Below are 24,363 nucleotides of genomic sequence, written 5' to 3'. Positions count from 1 at the left end.
AGAGGGTGACGCTGATGACCGACCTGCACTTGCTTGTAGGCTACTGTAGCCTAGTCAGCTGGCGCATGCTGTTACATTATGTCTTTCAGTTGGCTGATAGAAATCAGTCTTTCCACACTCAATATCCTACGTAGTCTTTGTGTTTTATGCTTGTAAAAGTAGTAGGATTTTAATAGGGTCGTCCGCCGGTGGTCACTCTATTTTTTTTTTTTTTTTGAAACCGTGGGCACCGTGCGGTTGCCCACTACCCCGTTCCGTGACATGCAAACCGTACGGTCTCGGTTTGCAACGCATGATATGAGGTATGCAGATCTCTAGAAAACGGGCCCACATGGCTACGTTCGTAATACTAAAGGGCAGTGCTACTTTTGGAGGTCAGTAATCTGCAGCCCTACTTAATCATGGGAAATGCTTCTGATGGCGGTGCAGAGTTGGAATTATGTTGAAAAATAATGATTTAGTGACTGAAAAGATTAGGTTTTTTTTCTGTCGCCATATTCACCAAAAAGTTGCTTAAGTCGCTAGATGAGGTTGCTAAATCTAGCGACTAAAGCTGGGCTTACACTGTGCGACTTGTGCCACGATTTTGCCACGATTTGGCACTCGCACGACTTTTTGGGAGTCGGGCCGATTTCTTGCTCAATCGCAGGTCAATTGTGAGTCTCGCATCGTGCAGTGTACATGGGGTAACGACAAGCGATTTCGCCTCACGATTGTGCAATCGCGGGATCGCAAGAAAATCATAACTGTTTGAAATCAGTTCGTAAATCGCACAGATAAAGCAGTGCTACGACCCGATTTGACACTTCACATGCACAAATTAATAGGGCCGTTCGATTTGCTGATGAGCACGACCTCATCTCCACCTCAGGTGCGCATGTACCCTCCTCTGCAGACCGGGGAAACATGCCTGTCGCGTCGCGCAGTGGAAGCATTTGGCTCGCATCCGACTGTCGGCTCGTATAGTGTGAGTACGTGAGTCGTGAGATGTGAACTTTTAAATAGTGAAATTCCATCGTGCAGTGTGAGCAGGAGCTTAATACCCACGAGTGAAAATATCGGCCAGTGTATGCCCGGCTTTAGTCACTAAATTTGCAACACTGTTTGAACACTTGCTGACACTCAATACATTCACTATGTGGCACTGCTCCTGTATACGGTGGGCTCTGCACAGCCAAGCCTGAACATGTACAGCAAAATGATGGACATGTAAACTACACCAGTTTTGCATGCTCCAGCAGGGATGTTTTCTATAGTGGGCTTGACAGACATGCATCTACAGTACTTAAAAATACTTTAAATCACCAGGTCAAATACATTAGTGTGGTAACAAAATGTCTGAGCATATTAAAACTACCACCATTAGATTCTGTGACCTTGAAAATGTAAGTTTAGCAGTTAAAATCAATGTTCTACCTTATTCAGAAGCTGAGAAATTACGAAATTTTGTTTTTTTTGGACGCCATTTTTAAAAATCCAAGATGGCCGCCATGCAGACACCGGTGCAAATGGAAACATTGTTTTTCTGATTGCTTATACTTTAAAGTTTTCAAAAATGCATAGCTTTCCAAATCCCCAAAAAAATCCAGCGAAAGTTTAAATCCTAACATAATGGACTTGACTACTTCCTTCCTTCCCAGATAGCAAAATTTGGCAGAGTTTTGGGCCAAATCGTGTCTTGGCCTTTTGGCTGGCTTCGGTTTGAGTCCCCGGGCCAAAAGTGGCCCAAATTTGGCATGCCAAAACCAACCAAACCCAGCCATAAATTGACCAAAGTTCACCCAAAACCTATTTGGGATTTCCACGTACAGCCTTAAAGGCCCCAAAAGGAATTCCAGACCCCACCCTTCAGCCAAAATGCAGCCATAAAGTACCCATAACTGTCCCAGAACTGCCATAAATGATTCTAAATACTGCCATAATGTACCCATAATTCAGCCATAATGTACCCATAACTCTCCCAGAACAGCCATAAATGACCCTAAATACTGCCATAATGTACCCATAATTGATCCCAAATGTAGCCATAATGGGGCCAAATGTCCCTTATTTGTCTTATAAGTTTCCCTGTATACTTAAAATGTAAGCACCGGTATACAGAGAAACTTTTAAGACAAATAAGTGACATTTGGCCCCATTATGGCTACATTTGGGATCACTAAATATTCCTGTTTTATTGTTGAAAATCGCACATTTAATAAATGCGTGATTTTCAACAATGAAACTGGAATATTTATGCATCTAGAAAAAAAAACAAGACAATTAAATACATTTCATTATACTTTATTGCCTCCAAATGCTGTGACTGGTTAGGGTGGGTAAGTGGCTGGATTTGATGGATGGGTATAGCTGCACGGCAGGTGGTGGAGGACTGGGTGACTTGATGGGTGCTTGTATGTCTGGGTACAGGCCTCTTGTTTTCATCTTGGTCCCCTGGCCAGTAAAAGCAGGTACTCTATTGCCACATAGAGGTAGGTAGATCAGATCAGATTCGCGACATCTAGGAAAGAATAAAAAGATAACCCAAATTGAATTGGGAATACCTCCTCTTAATGTATGTTCTCTACAAGTCTTCTGTTGTCCAGTCTTGCACTTTAAATGTCTGTATGAGCAATGTCTACGTCCATACTGTCTATGTCCATGTATGAGTACTGTCTATGTCTATACTGTCTATGTCCTTACCTAGATTAGTCTATGTCTGCATGGGAGAGCAAGAAACGCAATTTCAAATTCTTTGTATGACCAGTGCATGTAAAGAAATTGACAATAAACTTGACTTGACTTGACTTGACTTGAATTACTACATGCAAAAGTAACTTTGAAAACAGTGGCATTACATTTTTTTTCTTCTTTTATTTAACCTTTATTTAACCAGGAAAATAAACCCGTTGAGATTAAAAATCTCTTTTAACAAGGGTGTCCTGGCCAAGTGGCGGCACAAATGCACTTGATTAATAGAGTAATAGACGGGAGAGGGGGGAGGGGTGTTATTAAAATTTATTATATGGTGTGACGTCATCCGTCGAATGCTCCATTCATTTCAACGGGGCTCCCCAACGTTCGCACGTCTGTTATTTTTCAATAACGGACGGGTTGGTCTATAACAGACCGCTGTCAATGGCAACAAGACTTTTCACTGCTAAAGCGACTTTTCAACAAGACTCTAATCAGCTGCTGTGATAGACAACACCTGTTGTCCTGGCTACCTAGCTGTTTCCTAGCGGTGTTCCACAACGGCACTGTTTTGTTTTGCGCAGCAACAATCTTTTGACATTAAAAACTATAATAGACTTAACATTAAATAGGCCTAAAGAAATGTCCCCGCCATGTGTGAATCATTTAAGTATATCCATATAATAAGCGGGTTAACTTTCGGCGAGTCGGTCGCTTTGTGGAATAGCAGCACTTCAGAGAGAACAAGACCCCTCCGCTCCGCGTCGGGGTCTATTCTCTCTGTCGTGCTGCTATTCTAAGGTAGCGACCTTCTCGCCGAACGTTAAGCCTTACTTGGCACCTGTTTTTGAGATCCGATTTGATTGACCCCTCCCACAGGTGACTGCAGTGTCCGTTCGCAGCACAGCATCTGAAAAGAGAATGTAGATGTTATTTCATATTTTATACATTTTAAATGACATGAGTAGTAGGCTAGAATAGATTGTACAACCATCTACGGAATTGTCAAAAGTAAAAGGGAGAAAAAGAATAGGGAAAAAAACAATACTCAATCAATCAAAACCCTGCCAAAACCTATAACTTGCACTTGAGTATATAGTAGCCCACTGATTCTAAGATCAGAGTAGGCCTACTGGTCAAATGGGAGGTTTTTTTAACCTATCTTTTAGGTTTTTCAATAACAGTTCAATAAAGACGCTTTTGCACACCTCTGTAGTTGGGCAGGTGCGTAGGATGTTATCCCAGCCATGTTGTCAGTCAAGTGAAAAGAAATCCCGCACACTATCCATTCCACCAACAAACTTTAATACAACGTTTCGGTCATCCGACCTTCTTCAGGTAAAGGAAGGTTGGATGACCGAAACGTTGTATTAAAGTTTGTTGGTGGAATGGATAGTGTGCGGGATTACAGGTTTTTCAATAACAACAAAGCAGTAGGCTATCTATCTCATTGGGTGTGCCTACAGTAGAATAACTGGTGAAACAGACTGGTCACTATGTTATATCATGTGCCATTGTTAAAGCTTTCTGCCAATTAGTAATGCTCCCACTACCCTGGACTTGTCAGTAGGCCTATCTGAGGTGTTTTTTCCCCCTTATTCAGTCTTTTCCTAGATCCTGGTCTGGGGGCAGGCGTTTGTTTACATTTCACCATGAATTCACTTCTACTTTTACCTTTGACACCTCTAGTAAGCTACTCTCTGTGTTGACAAATGTTAGAGCAAGATTACATAGGCCTACATGGGCCACATTTCTGTATACGGTTTACCCCCTGTTGTTGATAGCTGAACAATACACACTGCCTTAACAACTGATCATGTTAAATAGCCAGCGCTTAAACACAAACCGACCATTGCATTACCCAATACAGACGTATACTTACAAGCAGTTACATTAAAAGCAAGGACTTTCACAACGAACGAAGATTAGACCAGAGAGAAAGGTTAATACATTGTGGAACCAACCTGTAGTATGCCTGTCAAAAAACAAGTTCCTCCACCGGGTGACTGCCTTCAGCAGCAGCACGTCTGAAAAGACAATGTAGAAAAAAGCAGATTCACTCGATTGCTTCAGTAGTAGGCTAGAATTACAGTGAGTCCAACACTTTCCGTGACAGACAGATATTGCTAGATAGTGCTCTGCTTTGTGCCAATAGGTAGAAGATGCTCCATGCCTGAGTTAGCTAGCTCCCGGCTTTTGCTAGCTGTCGTTGGCCAGTTAGCTGGGATTGCTAGTGTTGTTGTTCTTTGATTGAAATTCCCTCTGAAAGTGAATTTCAACCACAGAACAACACTTAATCAACCGTTACTGAGTATGAGGGTAGCAACTAAGATTAAATGTCACAGTTGTGTGTCACAGACGTTTGTGTTTTAGCTCCTGTTAAAAGGGTATCGAAGTTTCAGCGCATAACACGGAAACCGAAGGTCACAGACCTATGAAATCAACATGAAAACCGATAACACAAAATGCCTCATCTCTTACGTCATCGGCGGTTGTATTTAATATAAAAACGTGTCAACTGCACTTACCTGCATAAACTGAAGTCTGACACACACTGGCGCTGGGGAAACTGAAGTGAGGCAAGCACGAGTTTCTCTTGACAGTTGATTTTGGCAGTCTTTTGGATTGCCGTAAGCGCACCAATGTAGAACGTTGCTGTCCCGCTCTCCACCCGAGGTTCAGATTAACCTGACACATGCCATAACCTGGCCATAACTCATTCATTCACAGTCCGCGCGTTTTAATGTGTTGTGGGAAGCCATAAACAACCCATATTTTAGCCAAATCTTGGGTTTTTTTGCTTTCCAGAGGAACGCCCCAATTCACTGGCGCCCAGGTCAACCATAACCATGCCAAAATGTTGCCAAAAGCTTATGGCTTGCCAAAAGGAAGCCATAAATTGCAGATATCTGCCAAAACAAAGCCAAAATATCTGCTATCTGGGTTCTCTCTCTCTTTCTCTCTCTCTCTCTCTCTCTCTCTCTCTCTCTCTCTCTCTCTCTCTCTCTCTCTCTCTCTCTCTCCCCCCCCCAACTGTTTAGCTTTATTTCATTTGGAGCTGCAGTGACTTGGCTCATTTCATTAAAGGTTTATTAAAGCATATTAAAACTCCTCTACAGAGTGATTTACATCCATACTTGTAGAGCTCTTTTCCATTATTAAAATTAATTAAAATTAAAACATTTTTGTCTACCTCTTGGCTGGAGCTTATATGAATACAGGCAAGTAAAAAGCAGAAAGCTGACACTTCAGAGGAGTACAATTGCATTGCTTCCGATCTAGATCCAGAATTATTTTTTTTGCTATTTATTTATAGGTTTAAAAACACTGTTGTTTGTGTCCATACGTACAAGGATTTTCACTGTCCTTAAATAAAAGTTTCTCAGATCATCTTAATGTCATGATATTTTAAATTTAGTAGGCAGTGAGGAACGGTAGAAGCAGAGGCTCTATTCGCATGTTATGGCGATGATTGTACTGATAATTATACACATTGTATCCATTTGGCATATTAGTCGTAATGTGAAGCACAGTCGTCCGTTTCCCTGGCGAGACCTCTACAAAATTGGTGCTCAGTGGAATGAATGGAAGAACAGCTGTGTCTGAAATAAACGAACATTCATCATCTTCTGTACTGTATACCTAGCACTGTGTTGGAGCAGCTCCATATTTGCTCAGATGTTTAAACACATTTAGTTTCCCTGTTATTTAGACACCTTATAATGGCAATGAAGTTTAATCTAATCAAATCTAATTTTATCTACTCTAATCTAATCTAATCTAATCTAGTTTTATCAAATTTAATCTAATCTATTCTAGCCTATAAAGATTGTTACATTATTATTTTATTTTTTTCACTAATCCTGGAAGATCTCTCTGTCCCTGTGTTGCTGTACTGTATATCCAGAAGCCCTCCTCCGTCCTTCAAGGTTGATTTTAGGTGAAATCCTGAAATACACACATTTGTCCATATTTGTTGTGGTTCTTCACACTCTCAGCTGTTCCCCTCACAGGTGGCCACTGGGATAACAACGTTGAATCAAATGTTCCACTTTTGCCTTTATGTATGTCAACAGAAACAATTTATTGCTCTTGCTTCCCAAGTCAGCCAAAATTAATTCTATATCCAACGAGTGGTTATCCTGTTTTTTCTGTATACCAGCAGTCCACCGGAGGATGCCAGGCTTGCTAAAAAAGTACAGAAAATGTGTAGAGAGCATAAAAACAAGCGTGAAAAACTAGCACTCCCCCCATGTTTTTTTTTCATGTAGCTAAAATGTACTATCAGCATAATTTCTTCAAAATGTATGATGTTTTAGGCTGAATTGGGCCAATGCTACAAGTGTAATAGAAAGAAAATGCATTCATTTTGTCCAGATATGACTTATCAGATGATCGGTTTACTACCACTAGTTTGTATGTTGCTGACTCTCAGTAGATTCTCTCAATGTTAGTGTGTGTGTGTGTGTGTGTGTGTGTGTGTGTGTGCGCGTGCGTGCGTGCGTGCGTGTGTGTGTGTAGCTGTAGCTGTGTGTGTGTATGCAGCTGTGTGTGTGACTGCCTTGTGTCCAACAGTTCTTCAAGATCAGTGCTGCCATCTTTGCTTCCTCTCCCCGCCAGGAATGTTATGTTACCAGTAATGTCTGACGTGTGTGTGTGTGTGTGCATGGCCGTAGTTACATTTGAGGCTAGCGAGGTCCGGACCTCGCCTATCGTGAGAGGTTTTATTATTATTATTATTATTATTATTTTAACGGCAAATATGACCAACTGAAACACACAAAAACATCTATAAACCTTTGTGAAGCGTCCTGTGCAAACTGTGGTTAACCTCCATGTGCTATGTGTTCTAGTTTTGCCTTTGTCTTCTGTTTTTGCGAGTAAACAACTTTAATTAATATCGCAAGTTGTGCGACTCGTGGGAGAGAACTCAACTCAGCCGACATCGCAAGTGTTTGGTTGCGTTCGTGACAGCGCATTGCGCAACGCAAAATTACCATGCTTTCTGGTTAGAAAATGCATTGAAATGCATGAACGCGCCCATTAAGCACGCGCTTGGTGAGATCTCCGCTATCAGAAAGCCCGCGCTTGGTGAGATCTCCGCCAACAGAAAGCTAACCGTTGTTTACCTAAAGCTCATGCGTAACAAGTAGGCTATGGTGTCTTAAAAAGCCATTTGAGTCATTATTTTAAGAAGGCCGGCTGCTGCATCAGCTGCTGCATAAAGGTAAAAGCATAGGATATCCGTGAAAGGTAATTGATTGTAAATTGGAAAGCCTGTGATAAACGCTGATAGAGGAGGTCACCGGAACATCTTCAGGTGTGGATATTTTCCTGTTAATTTGGACAAGTGCCAAGACTATCGACGTTGCCACGTCTTCGTCAGACTCAATCGCAGTAAAATATCCACACCTGAAGAGGCTCCCGTGACTACTGTGTCTGCATAGCCGTGACGCACCAGATGGCTCAGGAGCGCGGAGGATAGGCTACTTTTCTTTCTCGTTGATAGACTTTTGTCTTCTGCGCTTGTGAAGAACTATAACTACTAAACTAAACTAAACTATAACAACTAAATTAAAACAAAACGTTTGATGCGACTCTAGGAAGAAAAATGTTTACTCCAAAATAGGTGGTTTGCACTACAGAGATAGCTATCCCTGTACCTTTGGAGGAAAACAGCTGAAGTGTAATTTCATTGGGAGAAAAAATATGAATGGCTGAGGATGTAGCTTATTGTGCATCTTCTGGGTCAAACTTTAGTTTCCTTACAAAGGGCTTTACTGACTGGGAGAATGCTGTTTATGATAAAAGAGGCATGATACCAAAGCATAGCCATTCAAAGGGAATAGGCTGAGTTGGCTGAAAACTACAACATATTTATTATTATACATGTCTACATATTTACTATTTCACATTAGGCCTATACATTCATAGAGGAGGGCCCTATATATAGGCCTGTGTAGCCTATATTTATTTATTTTATGAATTAATTTTTAATTTATATTTTTTATTAATAATAAAATTTCGGACCTCGCCTACTTCACATGGCTGGCTACGGCCATGTGTGTGTGTGTGTGTGTGTGTGCGCGCACACCTATTTAACTGGTGTGATGGCACCCTTTTTGAATTCACATTCTGAAGTGAATATAGAGTGACGTCTGTGTGAGCTTTATTATGCGGTTAAAAGGATCACAGGTGGATTTTAAACTTCAGGACACGGCTGAGAGTAGGTCAACATGGTGACTTCACACGGAACACAGAATCAGTGATTTCAGTAACTTGGCTTGTGACTATCTCCAAAATGTGAAGGTCCAAAAAGAAGGTTCCTTGTTTAAGTGGTAGTCAGAATGATCCGAGGCACACTGTTGGTTTGCCCTGATGAAGACTGATTGTAGTCGTTAGGCGTTATCCATTAAAATAAAGGATTTGTAACTTTTTTCACAAAGATCAGTGTGCCTCGGATCATTCTGACTACCACTTTCAACAAGGAACCTTCTTTTTGGACCTTCACATTTTGCAGATAGTCACAAGCCAAGTTACTGAAGTTATCATGTCCTTTCTGAAGAGCACCTGATTCTTTTACAAACAATTGACCCAACGCAGCACTCTCCTTTTCCTCTTTTTTGACAGAATCAGTGATGTTCTCCCAGTAGCCCAGTAAAACATTAGTGATGCAGCGCTGACGCTTGGAGGGACGTCTGCATTTGCCAGAAAAAAAAACTTTTTCTCACACACTAACTCACAGAATACTATTTTATTTCTTGCTATATAGATGGGCTGAGCTACATTCATAACATAATGGTGTTTTAAGAACCTTTGCCTGGCTCATTGACTTTTGAGATACTTCTCTCTTAGTGAAGAAAAAGAATTACTTTGTGCATGTTATGTGTGTGTGTGTGTGTGTGTGTGTGTGTGTGTGTGCGTGCGTGCGTGCGTGCGTGCGTGAGTGTGCGTGCGTGCGTGTGTGTGTGCGTGCGTGTATGTGTGTATGTGTGTGCCTATCCCTCTTTTAGTCTGTGTGTGTTTTTAGGGAGCCAGTGTGAACTGCTGTCCCATGAATATTTCTCTTTGTCTGTGAGACTCTGCTGTAACATATTCACTGGGCCATTCCCCAGCTCCTCACTTTGCATGCATGCAGCTCCCTACAGCCAAATACATGAGGAGCAGCTTGTAAAGGACCAAGTGTCATCTTCTGCTGTACTGCACACACTATTCTTTTGTTTGCACTTTTGTTCAAAATACTGAATCCATCACAGTATCTCCCTCTCTTCGTCTCTCTGACAGTGCATGTCTTTCCACTTCTCTATTTGTCACTTTTTCTCTTTTTGTAGTTTCACACCCCATGTGTGCACACTCACACACGCACACACGCACGCATGCATGCACACACACACACACACAGAGACACACACACACACACACACACACAGACACACACACACACACACACACAGACACACACACACACACAAGCATGCTTGCACACACTACCTCTAGGTCACACTAAGCTTTTAAATCTCAAGAAATATATTTATGTTCTGCTCCCCCCCCCTCTCTCTCTCTCTTCATCTCACTCACGAGGATCCATGCAGTGATGGGAAGATATTAATATTTTAACTGGGCTCACCTTGGATATTACATTGGCCGTGGCGACGAGACACAGATACAGTTTAGCGCCGTGAAGTGTTGCTGGGATTACAATCCATCATCTCCAAAGCCCCCGATCAATCACCTCTAGCGTGGCTGGCAGAGTGCAAGGATTTATTCATAATTTACAGATGATAGAAAAAGAGAGAAATGTAGACAATGTGACCACAGTGTGAACATCTCATTTGTGTTATTGCAACGTGGTGTGTATATACCATATACAGTACATACAAATTCCAGATGGCCCAACTGTCGGTGTGCAAATGTGTGGCAAACAACATGCATTCTGTTGCTCTGATGAGAGAGAGAGAGAGAGAGAGAGAGAGAGAGAGAGAGAGAGAGAGAGAGAGAGAGAGAGAGAGAGAGAGAATTAGGAATGCTTTTTCATTTAAACCAGTTATGGTGTTTACTTTGGAACTCGAGGCAGTGCATTTATACTCATTCAGAATACACACACTGAAACTACAGTATATCTGTTCAGTAAATAAATTGTGAATAAAACAGTAAATGAATATGTTTGCTATGGGATTGGGTGTACTCCAAGTTTTAGTAGCGCTACATTTCATTCGTTATCTATACCCGGAAGTTGGTTTATTGTGAGTCAAGCTAACATATCTCACAAAATATAAGAGAGAGAGAGAGAGAGAGAGAGAAAAAAAAACGTGTTTGTTTACTGGATATCATTAGCAAGTTAAAATTCCAAAGAAATAAATAAAACATGGTGAGATGTGCTTGGTTTCCTTTGGACACACAAGCCATATAATAGTTCTTTGAAGAATGTCTCACCACTGCATCATCAAAACCTCAAAGTTGCTGTTCCACAGCCGCACAAATTCACCCGGATGTATTCTTTCATTTAAAGATGCTTTACTTTCATGATTTTTACCCGTTATTTAATCATTTTGAAATACTTTGGGGTTTTTCACTTTTGTGAAGCACACCTAACTCTGTGTATGACTGTACAAATAAACTCACTTGCTTCATGTTGTACCATTTTTTTCTCTCTCTCTCTCTCTCTCTCTATCAGATCGATTCTAGGCCCATTTTAAATACAAATGGAAAGTATTCTCAGTGGCTGGTGGTCTCATGGCGAAAGATGTGTCCGCCACATACAAATTATTTTTCCAGCAGCACTACAAGAGCCCTCTGAGCACTTCAACTTGATATCTGCGATGTTCAGCAATGAGAACATTGCCTATCAGTTTCAATTCATGTCCAACTTACTACTACAGTCTATCATTCACAGATATTCTGCACATAGGTTCTACACTCATAGGCAATTTAATTATATAGCCTAACTAATATGGCATATATTTTTTTTTACATTTTTATGAAATTACAGGGGTGAAAAAGTGAAAACACCTTAAGGAAAGTCTCAGAGAAAAGCTACATTTTCACACCATCATTATTAATTTCACAACAAAAAAAACATTTAATTTAATGAAACTTTCTTCTGTGTGGTATAACCTTACTCTATGCACATTTTATAAATAACTCGTATTTATTGAAATATTGTTAAAAATGTAACTCTCCAAAAGGGGTGTACTCATTAATGGTGTGCTGTGCACTGTATGTATGCACACACACATACACACACACGCATGGACTCTCACACACTCTCACACACACATGCACGCGGGCGCGTGTGAACGTGTTCGTGCATTCATGTGTGTGTGTGTGTGTGTGTGTGTGTGTGTGTGTGTGTGTGTGTGTGTGTGTGTGTGTGTGTGTGTGTGTGTGTGTGTGTGTGTGTGACAGGCTGTGGACAAGGACAGTGGAGCAGAAAGCAGCAGCAGGGCTGATATATGGGTAGATGACGGATAGGCAGCAAAAAACATTTTTTTCACAAAACATTGTTTATGAGGGAAAAAAGTATATGTCTACGTAGTGCAGCAATTAATCTTTCAAAAAATCCAAGTGGTCACAATGTTGGTCTATTCATTGATTATTTATTTACGTTGATAAAGCAATTTGCTGAAAATATGTCCTTTGGTGTGACGTGAAGAAATAAATATATTAAGTAATGTAGAAATGGCTTGATGAAGTTTTATGAACATTGTTACACTCTTCATATTTATTGCAATTTTTTAAAGTCTTAATTTAATGAGAAATTACCATTTAAGTATTTTTTTAGATTAGATGTGAGATTATTAAAAACCTTCGAGGAAAAACAGGGATATCTTTCTTTTAAATGTTCAAAATTGTCCGAATTTATACTAACTTTTCAGGGACAATAATTTGTTCTTCCCTAATGCAATATTCAGTGTTTATCAAACATATTGTTTAGCTCAAACAAATATTTGAGCGTTTAAAACATGTCACACCGTAGGACATTCATGTCACGCTAAAGGACAGAAATGCAAAACTGAGCCAGAAACAAATATATCAACATGATTATTTTGTCTTTTTATCATAATATAATGTTGTAGTCAATATGGACCTACACTTTACACTTATACGTCTTTGAATAGTCGATTATCAGCCTACCGTAACTCTTAATGACAGCTATGCGGTCATTGAATGTAACCTGCAGAGCTCATAAGACTCATACTGAAGGGTGACCTTGGCATGACCATCACACTTTTGTAGGTAGGCTATGACTGTCACACCATTGAACCTGTAGTGTGTAGTGGCCAGTGCCTGTTTGGTATCTCAAGCTGGACAGCACATTTATGCTGTATATTGAGCTCTCCACAGCATACTTTATTCATCTATACTCCTCTATATACTCTCTCACTGATCTTTCCTTCACTGTTACCGTTATATTTTATGGTTTCAAAGCACCATTAATGACATTTTATATCATTTGACAGTATCTAAAATCAACAGCAAATATTCATCAACAATGCATCAAAGTATAAATTCCAAAGGCCAATAAAGGAATAAGTAATTTGAATAGCCTACACAATATTTATCTATTTAAACAACAAAACAAAACAAAACATGTACTACCAGTTGTTTTAAAAGCTATTTATCAAATGTCTAGTCCATTGGTGTGACTTGTTTGTCCTTTGGTGTGATACTCCAAAGTGTCACACCATACTTTTACCATTTTGAGCTTTTGAGTTAATTTAAAGCCATGTCGTTGCCAACTGAAATACAATTTCATCTTTAGTAAGATGCATTTTCATACATCTACATAAGAAAAAAATATGAAAAATATACACTATTGTCAAAATGTATTTTATGGCTGTCACACCAAAGGACTACAAAACTAATACATCTTCTGGTAGCAAAACATAATTGACTGAAGAACTCTGAGAGAAAAATCTAAAATCCAACCTTGCCATTGGCTTCTTAAGGTTCTAAAGTCACAATTTATGTACCGCTGGAGCTTCAACAATAGATAATTATCCACAGAATTAACCAAAAAAAATGATGTCACACCACAGGACATCATTTTCTGCGACAAAGTTTCATAAGTCCGGTCTCAGATAAACAAGAAAAAAATTAAGCATTGCCACTTGCTAAAATAGACACCTTGAAAAACATGCCAGGGTTGTTTAGACAAATGATTGAGCTTTGATTATTTATTTAAAAATGTTTTAATATGGAGAACCAGGCTTGCCTCAGTCACACCATAGGACAAATGTGACATTTGACTCAAAATTAAGTATACTTATTTAAGCTCTGGATTTATTTCACATTACTTTTTCACAACAACGACATAAGTTTAATCATTTAAAACATTGACAATTTTGAAAAGCATGAATTTACTTAATTTTAAGAGCCTGCGACAGCAAAATTTACACGTCACGTCATCTACCCATATAATATTACCGTCTGCATCCTCCTGCTCCACTGGGAGTCAGCACCTCTTCTCTCTTCTGCTATCCTTTTCTCTTCCTCTCCTCTCTGCTTCTGCTATCCTTTTCTCTTCCTCTCTTCTCTGCTCCTTTTCTCGTCATCTCTTCTCTGCCTCTGCTATCCTTTTCTCTTCCTCTCTTTTCTGCATCTGCTATCCTTTTCTCTTCCTCTCTCCTCTGCTATCCTTTTATCTTCCTCTCTTCTCTCACCTCTTTGTCTTCTGCTCTCCTCTGCTCTGTTCTTCCCTGCCCTCTTCTGCTATCCTTTTCTCTTCTCCTTTTTCTTTTCTGCTCTCTTTTTCTCCGCTCTCTTCTTCTATCCGTTTCTCTTCTCTATTCTCCTCTAGCTTTCTCTGCTCGCCTCTTCTCTGCTACCCTTTTTGCCTCTTCTCTACTCTCTCCTCTGTCTCTTCTGCTCTCTGCTCTCCTCTTCTCTGCTACCTTTTTGCCTCTTCTCTACTCTCTCCTCTGTCTCCTCTTCTCTCTTTTCCTCCTCTTTCATCTCCTCTGCTTTCCTCTCTTCCTCTTCTGTACTCTGTTTCTCCCCCTTCTCTGCTCTTATCCCTTTCTCTCCTCTCCTCTCCTCTCCTCTCCTCTCCTCTCCTCGCCTCCCCGCTCCTCTTCTCTCCTCTTCTCTCCTCTCCTCTCCTCTCCTCCCCCTTCTCTGCTCTTATCCCTTTCTCTCCTCTCCTCTCCTCTCCTCTCCTCCCCTCCTCTCCTCCCCTCCCCTCCCCTCTCCTCTCCTCTCCTCTCCTCTCCTCTCCCCATCCCTCCCCTCCCCTCCCCTCTCCTCTCCTCTACTCTCCTCTCTTCCTCTTCTCTCCTCTCCTCTCCTCTCCTCCCCTCCCTTCTCTTCTCCTCTCCTCTCCTCTCCTCTCCTCTCCTCTCCTCTCCTCTCCTCTCCTCCCATCTCTTCTCCTCTCCTCTCCTCCCCTCTCCTCTCCTCCCATCTCTTCTCCTCTCCTCGTTGCCTCTCCTCTCCTCCCCTCTCCTCCTCTCCTCTCCTCTCCTCTCCTCTCCTCTATACTCCTCTCCTCTCCTCCCAACTCCTCTCCTCTCCTCTCCTGTCCTCTCCTCTTCTCCCCTCCTCTCCTCTCCTCTCCTCCCTCCTCTCCTCTCTTCTCCTCTCCTCTCCTCTCCTCTCCTCTCCTTTGCTCTGCTCTTCTCCTCTCCCCTCTCCTCTCCTCTCCTCTCCTCTCCTCTCCTCTTCTCCTCCCCTCTTCTCCTCCCCTCTTCTCTCTCCTATCCTCTCCTCTCCTCTCCTCTCCTCTCCTCTCCTCTCCTCTCCTCTCCTCTCCTCTCATCTCCTCTCCTCTCCTCCCCCTTCTCTGCTCTGAGCCCTTTCTCTGCTATTCCTCTCATCCTCTTCTCCAGTCTCTTCTTCTTTTCCCCCTTTCCTCCATTTTACTGCCCTCTTTTCTCTTCCTTTTCTATCTTCGCTGCGTTTGTCTTTTTCTCCATTTCCATATTTTTCTCTCTCTTATCTTCCTCTTCTTTGGTAACTCTTCTCCTCCCTCCCTTTCTTCCCTTTTCTTCTCCTCCCTTCCCTCATTTTTGCTGTTCTGTGTCCTCATCTCCCGACTTCATATCCGCTTCTTGTCTACACACTAGTGGTGTCAACAATGATCGATTCAGCGATTCAATCCAATGCGGGGCATGGACGATCCAGAATCGATCCGGCAAGTTACAGAATCGATCCGGCATTTTTTTAAAGTTTCAATTACTTCAGACTTAGACTTAGACTTAGACTTCTTTATTGTCCATTAAACTTACATAAAATGGAGAATTTTCTTTGGTGGTGGCATAAAGACGCACAAGGACACACAAGACAAACACACATCACAGTCAACACAATAAAGAATAAATATATATATATGTGTGTGTCAGTGGCGGCTGGTAGTCTGTCAAACAGGGGAGGCTGTTCAATTACAATATGTCCAGAACGCAAAAAAAAAGGGGGGGGGGGGCTAGGGGGGGTCAATTTTGACACACATCTTACATTGGTCCTGAGCCACATATGGCCTCACACACTAAAGGACTCTTGTTGAAACAAATGTGTTAATCATTAATCATTATCCCCCTTGTAGCCTATTCATAGAGACATTTTTTTTTTAAATTACTATTATTATTATTATCATTAGGCCTACCTCCTCCATATTATGATGTGATTGAGTTTGCATTCGTTGTCTTTGTTCATTGCTGGGTGCACGGCTTAACTTACCACTAGAGGTCGCAAAATCTTTAATTATTTACCAGACATTGCCAACACAGTAGGAAACAAGGACTCGCCACTCACGGGACTTGGCAGTTAACCAGTTGGTCAGACACCACACCACGAAAGCTCAAAAGAAACGGTTGTTCTTCCCTACCTTTTTCACCAAGTCAATATTAGGCAGTGCTCTGCTCTGCTCCTTGATATTCATTTTCTCCTCATAAGGACGACTGGAATTCGCCAGAATTTAATCCACAATGCTTGGCATTTTGCATAGCTCTCTAGCTTTCTTGCAAGCTAGCCCTAACGAAAAGTAGGCAACTTCAACTTTTGAATTGGGAGATTAAAAAGGATAAGGACGTGCCACTATTAAGACTTTATTCTCAACACTAGGTTTACAAGAATATGTACACAAAACTGGAGTACACCGCAATGAATAGCTTCCCCACTGGTTACCACGACGAAACTTCTCAGTCAAATTAATAACATATCCGCATTTCGAAATGAAATCAACTACTGTAGCCTACTGACACGGGGTTCACCCAATCACAAGTCGGAGCTCCAGTCTCCGGTCCCTCCCCCCTCCTCTCTCTTCTCCATTCACTCCCAGTGAGGCTCAGTCTCAAAATCCAAAAAAATTCATGGCAATAGCCAATGACCGTTTAGCATTTTTCCATTGAAAAAGCATACAATCCCACATGCCATTGAAGTCCATTGAGACTTGACTCGCTTGCGTTGTCTTGAGCGGAAAAAAACTCGTGCGAGCCTCGGGATCGTATTACAGATTGGTTTCATCTCTAAGTTGAGCACATGCATTTTCTATGGAGCTGGGTCTGAAATAGCAATGTTATTAAGTCGTGTAAAGCATTAGTTTACATACTATTCTCCGTGATTTTGGACAGGAGGCGGCGCCTCCCTTGTACTCAAGGAGGAATCGCCTCTGGTGTGTGTGTGTGTGGATAAAAGATAGATAGATAAAACCTGTGGAATAAAATTAAATCTCATTACTCCATTAAAATTAAGAGACTATTCAATTTTACCAATTTTTCCATGAATATTTCGGGAGCAAATGAATGTTAAATTAAATAAAAGCACTTAAAACACACACTAGAGATGCACCACATCCTGATTTTTAGGATCCTGCCGGATACCGGATCCACTGCTTAAGATCCTGCCAGATCCAGAACCGGATACCGGATCCTACGAAAGGGTTGAAACACATAACCTACTCACACACGTGGGCCCTTTTTGTTACGATGGCTCAAACTATTTCTTAGACTCATTGGCTTACTGCCACACTGCCTGCAATGGTCGCTTCCAAAGGGCTTTCACTCCATGCAGCGATTGGGGTTGTGAGAGATTGACTGAAAAGCCTACGCTACGTAAAAACTAGAGATGGACCAGATCCTGATTTTTAGGATCCTGCCGGATACCAGATCCACTGCTTAAGATCCTGCCAGATCCGGACCCTGTGAAAAACCCTATTATCCTGCCGGATCCGGAACCGGATCTTTTCTATGGTCGGTGTTTTCCTTGTACCCAAGCCAAGTCCCTTAGTTTGTTAGCACACATTGTGTGTGTGTGTGTGTGTGTGTGTGTGTGTGTGTGTGTGTGTGTGTGTGTGTGTGTGTGTGTGTGTGTGTGTGTGTGTGTGTGTGTGTGTGTGTGTGTAAATGCAGAGTGGATGGAGATAAGGCATCTTAATGGGCCTAGTGGAAGGCCTGCTGGCTCTTGAGAACCCAAAGGGACTCACAACAGAGAGCTGTGTGTGTGTGTGTGTGTGTGTGTGTGTGTGTGTGTGTGTGTGTGTGTGTGTGTGTGTGTGTGTGTGTTTTAAGCGCAGAACACATGATCAAGGTCTACTGCACACATCTTCCCTCAGGGCAAAATTCGAAGAAAAGCCAATGTGAAATGAGTTAAATGTCCAAGTGAAATGGAAATCTCTTTCCATCTTGATCTCTCTGTTCCTCTCTTTCAGTCTCTCGTGGTCTCTCTCTCAGTCTGTATCCATCCCCCCTCTATCTCTCTCCCCCCCCCCCCTTTGTGTGTGTGTGTGTGTGTGTGAGTGTGTTTATGAGCCTTCAAAAAATCACAGCATGATATTATCGGATGTCTCAGAGTTGTGTTGGGTTGTACAATTATAGATAAATTCTCATTCTGTCCTCATTCACACACACACACACACATGAAGGCACACACACATGTACACACACACACACACACGCACGCGTTCATACGCACACACATATGTGCAACACTAGCCTTCATACACAGAGCTGTGTTAGTGTGTGTGTGCGTGGTTGTGTATGACTGGGAAGCAAAAAAAAGACAGTGGATAAACCATCTGCCACCTTGGCATGATGAGGAGAGGAGAGGAGAGGAGAAGAGAGGAGAAGAGAGAGGAGGAGAGGAGAGAGGAGGAGAGAGGAGGGGAGTAGAGGAGAGGAGAGGAGAGAGGAGGAGAGGAGAGGACAGGACAGGACAGGACAGGACATAGGAGAGAAGAGAGGAGAGGAGAGGAGGAGTGGAGAGGAGAGGAGAGGAGAGGAGAGGAGAGAGGAGGAGAGGAGAGAGGAGAGAAGGGCAGAGAGGAGAGGAGTGGGGAGGGGAGAGGAGAGGAGGAGAGTTGGGAGGAGAGGAGAGGAGAGGGGAGGAGAGGAGAGGAGAGGAGAGGGGAGGGGAGGAGAGGAGAGGAGAGGAGAGGGGAGATGAGAGTGGAGGAGAAGAGAGTGGAGGAGAAGAGAGGGGAGGAGAGGAGAGGAGAGGAATGGGGAGGAGAGGAGAGGAGAGGAGAGGAGAGGAGAGGAGAGGAGAGGAGAGGAGAGGAGAGGAGAGGAAAGAAGAAGAGAGGAGAGAAGAAGAGACCTTTAAAAAGCCTTTTATTAACACCATTCAGCCATCATTGGCACAGTACAGCCACTGCTCAAAAGCAGATCAACACCCCCCCTATATGTTCACAATCAGCTCTCCGTACCCCCCAACCTCACACAACCCCCCCCCCCCCCACACCAAACGTTTGAAAATTTCTCCAAATCATTGAACAAGTGATAATACATGTATTCCACCTTGATGCGACTTTTCGCCATTCCCAAGAAACCCTCCAAGGGGTCTACATGCACCAGGTTCAGCATTTTCTGCTTGCGGGTCAGCCAAATGGCCAACTTTGCCATGCCTAATAGAAAATTTACCAGACAGACCTCCTTCTTGACATTTGCATTGTATTTAGGCCCACTAATGAACAGAGACTCTGAGAAGCCCTCCCCAAACTCTCCCAACGCTCCCCTGAGCCACTGAAAAAGACCTCCTAGCCTCTCACAACGTAAAAACAAATGGGTTATAGTCTCCTCCTCCCCGCAGAATAGACAACCCCTCCCTGTTGCTGGATTAAGGTGTGCCACGTGTCTGTTTGTTGCTATTGCCCCATGAGCAAGCCTCCACTGTAGATCAGCTGTACGCTTCTCAATGGGAGGCTTGTACAGGGCCCGCCAACAACCTCTAGGTGGAAAGCCCAGCCCAGCACCCTCTGGTGTCTCACTTTAACTGACACCGCATACAGTGCCTTTTTACTGAACTCGGTGAATTCCCTTCTCCCTTGGGAGTCCTGGCAAACAAGTGTCTCTTCATGTGAGGTCTCTTCAAAAGCGGCAGAAACCTCAACCTTAGGAAACCTGTATGTCGCCTTCCACTGCGAACCAGCGATGCACGATGGGAGAGCCTCGACGAATTCCCTTCTCGCTTGGGAGTCCAGGCAAACAAGTGTCTCTTCATGTGAGGTCTCCTCAAAAGCGGCAGAAACCTCAACCTTAGGAAACCTGTACGTCGCCTTCCACTGCGAACTAGCGACGCACGACGGGAGAGCCTCCCTCCAAGCCCCAGGAAGTGCGCACCGGACCTCCTCAAGAATCCCCTCCAGGACTCTCAAGGAGCACATCCCGGTGACGCGCTGCAGCTGGCTTGCCGTCATCCATTCAGTTCCATCCCTCAGGTGCGCCAAAACGGTACATCCCATGGAAGACAGTCTGTTCCGGACACTTGCTGACGAAAAGAATCTGCTCCTCAGGCAGGGGTTGAAGAACAATGGCTCCACCATGAGTAGGGTGACCAGCTGTCCGGACTTCGGCCGGACAACCCCGCCCCTTAACTTTCTAACCTTGCGTCCTCGCGCGCACCCATTGCTTCGACTTGCCGAATCCCCGCCTCCGTGGAGAAAACAGTGAAGTTGGCATTCTAAACTGTAGGCAGAAATCAGGGAACAGCGCTGCCATCTTACCTCAGACTAACTCAGCTGCCAGCAACAGTTAAACTTGTAAAACAATATTTTTTGGGGAAGGANTTTCGAATTTCATTACCTCACTCCGATAAAGGAGTCATCAGTACCACTAACTTAATATTGTATCAGAGACGGCAGGTTACGATAGACAAATCCTTCCGTTGTTGTCTGTGTGGGCTGTTTCATATTTTTTTTAAATGTATTTAGGGTAGTCGTCTATTCGTAGGCCTACTGTAATAGCCAACAATTAATTTGATTTACTTTACTCAAAGTTGGTCAGAAGTCTGTTTATCAGCGGTGTTTTAAGGGAGGCAAACCGCTTCTGTCAACCTTTTTTTTCATGCAGACGCTGGATAACCAACAACACGAGCTCAAAATAGCCTACAGACAGCGCCCGTGCAGAAAGACGTTTCTTTGCCCTGTTTGTAAAGTTGTGAGAACCCTCGTATCGTTGTAGCCTAAAGGCATTTAGGTCTGGGGGTTATATCTGGAGTAACATGGCGGCCGCAGATATCGGAAACGCGACCGACTGTCAAGGTCTAGTTTGCGTCAATGACGTTGCCTCGCATCTCGAGGTCATAAGCAAAAGGCTAGGAGGAAAGGAAAGGCAAAGAGAGGGACACACGGACGTCGTGAACAGGTCGTAAAAACGGACCGATGGCCACCCTACCCAGAAGCCATTCCGCCAATGAGCTGGCCGTCCTCTGCACTTTGAAAGTCAAAACCCACGTTTCAGCATGGAGTGGTACACCGCAGGAAGCGTGCCACAGTGTTGTTCGTGTTCCCTCATTAAAAACAGCTGCTTATCATAGTTCAAGGGTGACGACTGTCTCAAAAGAGAGCATGCTACAGGTCCCCACACTACCTCGCTGTCGTAGAGGAGCCTTTGTGCAGCATGTAGCCTGAAGGCAGACAGGCGGCTCCGAAGGTCCACCAGGCCCTGACCACCTTCACACACTGGTAGGTATAGGACGGGCGCCGGGATCCAATGCTGACCCGACCAGAAGAAGTTGTTCAGCTTACGCTGGAGTTCCACCACCAGCGGCTCCGGTGGCTCCAGGACACTGAACCTATGCCAAAGCATGGATGCAGCCAGGTTATTTGTAACCAGTACCCTCCCCCTGTAGGACAGTTGGGGTAATAGCCAATGCCATTTAGACAACTTGGCAGACACCTTCTCCAGCATTCCCTCCCAATTTTTCAGCTGAAACGCAGGAAGCCCCAGAAACACCCCCAACAACTTTAAACCCTCTCTCCCCCAACTCAGGCCCCCCGGAAGAGAGGGAGGGCCCCCATTGCCCCAATCCCCCAATAAGAACCCTTCACTTTTACTCCAATTAACCTTGGCTGATGATGCCTTCCTAAAATTCCCAAAGCCCCACACATGAAATTAATATCACTCTGGTGCGAAATAAAAACAGTTAGATCATCGGCATAGGCCGACACGGTGTAACTTGCCCCCCCCCACTTCCCCAGGGACTGCAAAGCCCCTTAACCCCTGCCTGAGTGTATTTAATAAGGGCTCAATAGCTAGGCTATACAGCTGGCCAGAGAGAGGGCACCCCTGCCGTATACCCCGCGTTACATCTATGGGCTGGCTTAGACCTCCACCCACTTTTAGCATGATTGACGCCTCCCTGTACAAAAGTTTAACCCATGATAAGGCTCTTTCCCCAAAACCAAACACTTTTAACACATTTAAAAGGTAATCATGGTCCAAAAGGTCGAACGCTTTTCGTTGATCTATAGACAGTATTCCCACATCAACCTTGTTTTGCTGTGCAGAGTCAATAACGTCTCTAACCAAAAATAAATTGTCCATTATTGTGCGTCCCGGCACACAATATGTCTGATCCTTGTGTACCAGCACTGCCAAGTATCGCTTAATCCTGTTAGCCAAACACTTGGAGAAAATTTTGTAGTCCACACACAATAAGGACACTGGTCTCCAGTTTTCCAGAGACCCCAAGTCCCCCTTTTTGGGTATGAGGGACAGCACTGCACGGCGAGAGCTTGTTGGTAGCCGCCCCTCTCGGAAACACTCCTCCAGGACCTCAAAGTAGTCCTGGCCAATAATGTCCCAGAACGCCTGATAGAAGTCGGCTGAGAGGCCATCGATTCCTGGCGCCCGCCCCCGCGCCATTTGCTGAACGGCACCCGTCAGCTCCTACATAGTTATGGGCTGGTCCAGGGCCGCCCTGACCAGGGCCCCCTTGGCACGTTCATGTAAAAAGGCACTCAATTGTCTCTATTTTTGATCAATGTCCCCAAGTTCATTTTCTCCCCCCACCTCCATCTTGCTTATCTCCTCTTCTAACCTCTTTATATTTCCCGCCAATGTGGCAGTGGCGTTATAGGTGTAACTTTGACAAAATTACCTTATATGAGTCTTCCCCAGCTCCCACCATTGACCAACATTCACAAAGTTACACTTTTGAGCCCTCCATGACCCCCAAAACATGACAAAGTTTTCACAGAAGGTTTTATCTTGCAGTAGCCTATTATTGAAATGCCAGTAATATCTTGGCTTAGGCGCTGTTGACAAACAAAAAACAACAGTTATTAAGTGATGATCAGAAAACCCACATGGTGTGATGGATGATGTGACAATTTTATTATTAAAGGAGGCACTCACATAGAGTCTGTCTAGTCTGGCCCCCGTAACCCTTGAATCCAACACTTTAACCCATGTAAAACTTTTAGTATGAGGATTCCTACTCCTCCATACATCAATTAAATCTGACTGCTTAATAATAGTCCCCAAAACCCTCCCCGACAAGAGGTGAGTCTCCTCCCCAAGTCGATCAAGTGAATTTTCAACTGTGCAGTTCCAGTCCCCCCCAACCGCCACACAGGCCCTGTTGTTTTAAAAAAATCCCCCAGCTTCCTAAACAAAGCCACCCGCTCAGCCCCATTGTTGAAAGCATACACATTCACAAAAAGAAAATAATGCCCCCTGATGCCCACCCTTACAGCCACAATCCTCCCCCCCACCACCTCAATGGTGGATTCTATAGTAACATCCAAATGTTTCCCAAAGAGCACTGCTACACCAGCACTCAAATTTGTTCCATGGCTTAAAACACACTCCCCTTCCCACCATCTTCTCCAATCAACCTCATTGTAGTCATCTGTGTGTGTTTCTTGTAAAAACGCCACATCAATTCCTTTTAACTTAATATATTCTGACACCAAAGCCCTTTTACCCCTATCCCTCCCACCATTAATGTTAAGGGATGCTACTGTTAAACTTTCCATTGAGAGAAAGAAAAGGGGGAAAAGAAACCCAAACAGTAGTGAAAACACCAGACCCCTACCAGGGACAGCCATGAAGAGGGAAAACATAGAGAGCTAGACAGAAAACAGTGAAATCACTTTGCCAAAGCACAAAGCTTTCGGATTTTTCGGATTTTCGTTAAATGGTTTTTCAACCTGTACTTCTTTTTTTTACACAGCTGTTTGTTCCCTGCCTTCTTCCTCCAATGCACCACAGAAAGCTCAAATCTTCGTAAATCGGGGGAAAAACTCTCTTACATCAACAGGTTGGCCAAATGTATCGTCCAGAAATTTCACAATGCTTTCTAGGGGGTAAACATCATCTGCGGTAACTTGTGCGCCCGCCACCTCGGACATATCCGAATATTCCGAGCCGGCGTCATCATCCTCAATATCCTCCTCTGATAGCAACTCTTCATAGTCATTTGGCACTACCGTACTCTCGTGATCGTTTACACCACTTGCACTGCTAGCCGCGC

The 24,363-nt window shown here is 43.4% G+C and overlaps 1 long non-coding RNA gene across 1 annotated transcript; it reads right to left on the bottom strand.

The window, feature by feature from the left end:
• Positions 1 to 2,307: 2,307 nt before the first annotated feature.
• On the bottom strand, positions 2,308 to 4,683 carry LOC134458734 (uncharacterized). Its single transcript, XR_010036612.1, has 3 exons — positions 4,638 to 4,683; positions 3,515 to 3,583; positions 2,308 to 2,500 (listed from the first exon to the last, which is right to left on the bottom strand). It is a non-coding gene; the product is annotated as an uncharacterized LOC134458734 (long non-coding RNA).
• Between the last annotated feature and the right edge of the window lie 19,680 nt (positions 4,684 to 24,363).

The sequence above is a fragment of the Engraulis encrasicolus genome, chromosome 11, assembly GCF_034702125.1.
Source record: "Engraulis encrasicolus isolate BLACKSEA-1 chromosome 11, IST_EnEncr_1.0, whole genome shotgun sequence".
NCBI classification, from domain to species: Eukaryota; Metazoa; Chordata; class Actinopteri; order Clupeiformes; family Engraulidae; genus Engraulis; species Engraulis encrasicolus.
This window is presented reverse-complemented; position numbering and strand designations above follow the sequence as displayed.